General features: G+C 33.8%; 1 protein-coding gene across 1 annotated transcript in view; it reads right to left on the bottom strand.

Moving 5' to 3' along the window:
- Window positions 1-6,005, bottom strand: part of LOC107755620 (cyclin-dependent kinase 14-like) — a 169,345-nt gene that overhangs the window by 134,555 nt on the left and 28,785 nt on the right. The window lies entirely within an intron of this gene.

The following is a 6,005-nucleotide window of genomic DNA, read 5'->3' as shown; positions in this document are numbered from 1 at the left end:
AAAAAAAAAACCCCCGCCTTGAACACATCGGCCAAAGAGAAAACGTTATCGGCCAATGCCGATATTTGAAAAATGGCAGATATCGGCCGATATATCGGCCTTGGCGATATATCGGTCGACCACTACACGAGATGCGGTGATGATGATGTAAGTGACACTGTTGCATTTTAATGTTTTATTAGTCTAGCCCACCAGACGCGCAGTTGCTGCGTTATTCATTCAAAATATTAGAGAAATATAGAAGCTCAATGCGTAGAAGATCTTGAATGGGTTAAAACCGAAACCAAGCCATTCATACAGAACGCAAATTCAGCACATTTTTAGATGGACAAATATGACTGCTGCACTCGCGTCTCACACAAGAGATGTAGCCATGCAAAGTTAAAACAGTTTAAACTTTTAGAAAACACGTCGAAAATTTGTGGAGGTTTATTCCTTTTCTCTGCGTCTCATATATTTTTAAATGCAGTCTGTGTGAATGGCGCTTCGGCTCTTTGGATTAAGCAATGCATAAATACATGATACTGTTTTGTTCATAATTGATAATGCAATTTACAAAATTATATTCGATTTATATGAGTTAATTTAGACGTAATGCACGGTTTTTTTATAGACAGTTATTTCCTTGCGTTGACAATTTAATGCGCTGCATTATTTTGCTCATTGCGCCCTCCTGTGGCCTATTTAATCTGCATATAAAACATTAGAAATGAGATATTTGTTTAATTTTTATTTTGTGTTTGACTGTTAAAACAAAAAATATTTGCTTGTCTCAATAAATGTAATTAAAATGTAATTTTTCTGTAATTTAAAAATACAGTGGTTAAATTTAAAAAAGAAAAATTCTATTGCTCTTTGTTTTAAAAAAGGTTATTAAAATGTCAATAATTATCGATACCGAACGATATGAGACATTATATCGTTGATACATTTTATAGCTATATCGCCCAACCCTATGATCCAGTCAATGTGCTATTTATTCCCATCTTCCTCATATAAAGCAATCGCTGTATATATTGTGCTTTTATGCAGTTCAGTATCATCTCAGATCGATCCGAGCTTCACGCTCTCTGTGTGGAGTATTGATGAACAGCAGCGTCTGATCTCCACAAACAGAGCGTCTGATAGACGGACAATCGATGCACAAACCCACACACACATACTCGTAAACCTCACATCAGTCTGAAAAGAGCACGACTGGCCTGTTTTCTGCTTGGAAGAGATTCAAATGCAAAACTATCAAAGTCTCGGTCAATCAGGTGAAGCACGAGAGCGCAGCGTCCAATCAGAGAACGGTTTATCTGGTGTCTGGAGTCATTGCGTCACTTTCAGACGAGGATCGTGATCGTCATGTTTACTCAGATTCCTGCTCGTTCAGGGACGATATTCAGCAATACAGCCATTCTCCTTCAGTCAAACCACAGTCGAGGGACAGCTTCACCCCACAATTACAGTAACATTAAAACACATACAGATTCATCAGACTCATAACACAGGGAAGCACTACATAGAAATGTTTTTACTGTACTTTACTTGTTACATTAAACATTTTGAATCTAATTAACTTTTTTTATTCATAGGAATAAAAACAGTAAATACACTGATCTTTACTTAATATCCTAATGAGTTTTGGCATAAAAGAAAAATCTATAATTTTGACCCATACAATGTATTTTTGGCTATTGCTACAAATATACCCCAGCGACTTAAGACTGCTTTTGTGCTGCAGGGTCACAAATATAAGAGAGAGAGAGACCTAGAGTAATCCTCAGGACTGAGATAAAGAGGAAGATGAAGAGAGATAAGAGGACAAAAGCAGGGTCAGCTGAGCGCCGAGGGCCGAATCTGCAGATGAAAGAAGATCGATATATGTCTGGATTATGGACAGAATTACAGAGACCAGCACAGAGCTGAAGAAACAGCAGCGCCTGCAGAAACACAGACACACTTTCCTGGACCTTCAGGACTTAGTCTTCAGTTCTGCTGCGTCTGAGGATTAAGATGTTTGTGGACAAGAATCCTAATAAAACCCAGACGCTTGAGATGCTTGAAGCTCATGCCTTCACTACAGCCTTGAAATAAAGATCTAGTCTCAAGGCCGGATGTGATTTCATTGGAAAGCGTAGATGCTGTGATGAGAATTAATACTACAAACCGTCCGAGGATCCAGCATTATAACAGACAATTCATTCTGGGAAAACATTAATGACTATATCGCTGTGAGAACGAGCGTAATTTATCATGTGTACAGCCATATCTCCATATCTGACTAATGATCCGTCTTAAGACTTCATCAATAATTCCACATATGATATTATATTAACATATGAGCTCATATTGGTGTTTGATTATGAGCCTCAGCTGTCTCATGCATCATTAGTGCTAGTTACTTTACTAAGTGACCAGACGCACAGTTTTCACCTGCTGGATGATAAAACAGGTGAAAAAGAAATATGACAATAATAATAATAATAATAATAATAGTAAAAATTTATTTAAAAAAATACTATAATACTATTGTACAGTAAAATAAAATATTTATTATTCATACAATAATAAATTACTATTGTACAGTAAAACAAAATAATAATAATAATAATAATAATAATAATAATAAATTCTTATTTAAAAATCCTGCAATAAAAATATTATTGTACAGTAAAATAAATGATTTATTATTATTATTATTATTGTAATAAAAACATATTTTTATTTTATTAATACAAATTAAACAAATTACTATAATGAAATTACTATTGTACAATAAAATAAAAAAAATCTAACAAATGCTGCTGCTGCTGCTAACATATTTTTATTACATTATAAAAATAAACTAATTACTATAATGAAAATATTTTTTTGTCAAACAAAAAACAAGTACTAATAGTAATAATAACAATGTAACTAATTACTATAAAAAATACTATTGTAAAAAGGTAAATATTTTTATTTTTATTATTGTTGTTATTATTATTATTGTTGTTAAAATGTTTTAATTTTATTAAATTATAAAAATGTAAAAAATTACTATCGTAAAAATACTATTCTGTGTATAAAAAGGTATTTAATAATAATAATATAAATAACAATAATAATAATATTATATATTATATTTAGCTTTTTGTGCACTTCAGCAAAACTCAGAAACTCCTGACAGCACGCTTTCTCCCTCATTAAACTGCTAGACTTAAATACAAACCGTTTGTCTGATATGGAAGACCAAATGAATAATTTCTGCTGACTGGGTGACCTGTATTCAATACTTATTTTGCAATAACGGCCGATTATCTGTCACTTTATAGGCCTACAGTGGATCACATCCAGCATCAAAGAGGTACTGAGTGTTTGATTTCACAGTTTGTGCTGGATGAAGCAGGCTGGCTGCTAAATGAGCCGAGAGTCTCTCACATCTGCTGGAGAATCAGAGCGACTCCTGGTTTAGAGGAGCGCAGGGATTGAGAGCACTGTGGTTTTTAATGTGCCGTATCAATGGGCCATCAGCTCCACACCTGCTCTCCTGACATACAGCAGTCTCACGAGTCTCACGAGTCCAGCTCCTCACTTCCAAGGGAAGATCTCACAGCGATGGGATACGATGCAAAAGGGCCAGTGATTCTCATCAGTTCAAATCTGCATCAAAAGCCCTGCTCACTCCACACCTGCATCTCTGCGATTACAGCAAGACTTTCACCTGCTTTATACTGTAACTGCAGTCAGTCACAAACATGAAATACAAGATCCCTCATAATGCATTCAGGTCTGGAAGAGATACAAACATTTCTAAAATATGTATAATTTTTAGTAAGCGACCGAAACTTTGCAAATGCTTTAAGACCCTCAAAATACGCATTTTTTTTCTCCAGATTTTTTATAATTATTTTTCAAGAGATAAATAAACCGATGACATGTTTCATGTTCGGGTCATTTTGAGCCGGGTATGTATGGAGTATATTTGGTGTCAAAAATACTTTTGTAAAATTATCTATTAAGTTATATTAGTGTCAAAACACTAGCATTTTCCTCATATCTCACACTTTTGGACTGATTTTTTTATATATATAAACAAGAATACATACACATATTGAAAAAAACATTGCAGCATGAAAAACTGATCACTTTTTCCATCTGAAGTGAAAGTTTATGCAAGTAAAATGAATGTATTTTGTCTAAAAAACGTTTCAGAGTAATATGTATGTTGTGTTTATGTTTTGTTAGAAATAAATATGTAGGTTTCATAAATTTGGAATGTTTCTGAGCAATCATGAGTTACAAATTCAAAAGAAATTCCATTCCTTTTCTATGAATGATTATGTATTCATAGAAATTTCAAACACAATCTTTGAATTTTTCAGTCATTAATGAGAAGTTGCTGATCAGATACAATATGGTTTTAGTTGAAAAATATTAAGTTATGACTGTTTTATTTAATAGCGATTATTCGGGACCAAACAACGTAGACAACACCAACAATAGACAAAACAAACATTAGAATGATAGACAGAATGAATGTTAAAAAAATAGACCGAACGAATTATAGAATTATGCAATGATCAAACATCACAACAATAACAAGTAAGACGAATAAATGTTAGAACGATAGACCGAACAATAGACAGAATGAACATTAGAACGATATACAGAACAAACGTTAGAGAGCAATAGACAAAACAAAACAAAGACAGAAGGAACGTTAGAATTATAGACAAAACAAACGATAGACCATATGAATGTTGGAACGATAGAATAAATGATAAACAGAATTAACGTTAGAACAATTGACAGAACAAACGTTAGAACAATAGAATGAACGATAGACAGAATGAATGTTAGAACGATAAACCAAACGAATGTTAGAGCAATGGACCAAAGAAATGTTAGAACGATAGACCGAACAACAGACAGAAAGAACGTTAGAGCGATAAACAGAACAAATGTTAAAGCAATAGGACAAATAAATGTTAGAACGATAGACCGAACAATAGACAGAAACGAACGTTAAAATGATAGACAGAACAAACGTTAGAATCACAGACAAAACAAACGATAGACCAAACAAACATTAGAATGATAGACAGAACAAACGTTAGAGCAATAGACTAAATTAATGTTAGAGAAATACACCGAACAAATGTTAGAACAATAGACTGAACAGACAGAACGAATGTTAGAATTAGAGACAAAACAAACGATAGACCACATGAATGTTAGAACGACAGAATGAACGACAGACGAAAAATGCTAGAGCAATAAAAACTAGATAAAAAAGTTTGTCAAGACAAACTTTAGGTTGGCTTGAGAAAGCCTAGCCTGAAAGTTTAAAGCAGTTGTAAAAGCCTGAAGTTTGAAAATTTAGATAGTTTAGATAGATGTTGATGACATGTTTCAAGCATGATTAGCATGTTTTTAGCATGATTAGCCTGTTACTAGCATATTGATGGCATGATTAGCAAGTTACTAGCATGTCGCTAGCATGATAAGCATGATTAGCATGTTACTAGCATGTCGCTAGAATGTTTATAGTATGATTAGCATGTTACTAGCATGTTGCTAGCATGATAAGCATGCTACTAGCATGATAAGCATGCTACTAGCATGATTAACAAGTTACTAGCATGTCGCTAGCATGTTTATAACATGAAGCATGTTGTTAACAAGATTAGCAAGTGATTAGCATGTTGCTAGCATGATTAGCAAGTTACTAACATGTTGCTAGCATGTTTCTAGCATGATTAGCATGCTACTAGCATGTTGCTAGCATGATTAGCAAGTGACTAGCATGTCGCTAGCATGTTTATAACATGATTAGCATGTCGCTAGCATGATTAGCAAGTTACTAGCATGTCGCTAGCATTTTCCTAGTATGATTAGCATGTTACTAGCATGTTGCTAGCATGATTAGCATGCTACTAGCATGATTAGTAAGTTAGTAGCATGTCGCTAGCATGTTTCTAGTATGATTAGCATGTCACTAGGATAGATAGATAGATAGATAGATAGATAGATAG

This window comes from Sinocyclocheilus rhinocerous, unplaced genomic scaffold (genome assembly GCF_001515625.1).
Source record: "Sinocyclocheilus rhinocerous isolate Xijiao unplaced genomic scaffold, SAMN03320098_v1.1 scaffold1253, whole genome shotgun sequence".
In the NCBI taxonomy this organism is placed as follows: domain Eukaryota; kingdom Metazoa; phylum Chordata; class Actinopteri; order Cypriniformes; family Cyprinidae; genus Sinocyclocheilus; species Sinocyclocheilus rhinocerous.
This window is presented reverse-complemented; position numbering and strand designations above follow the sequence as displayed.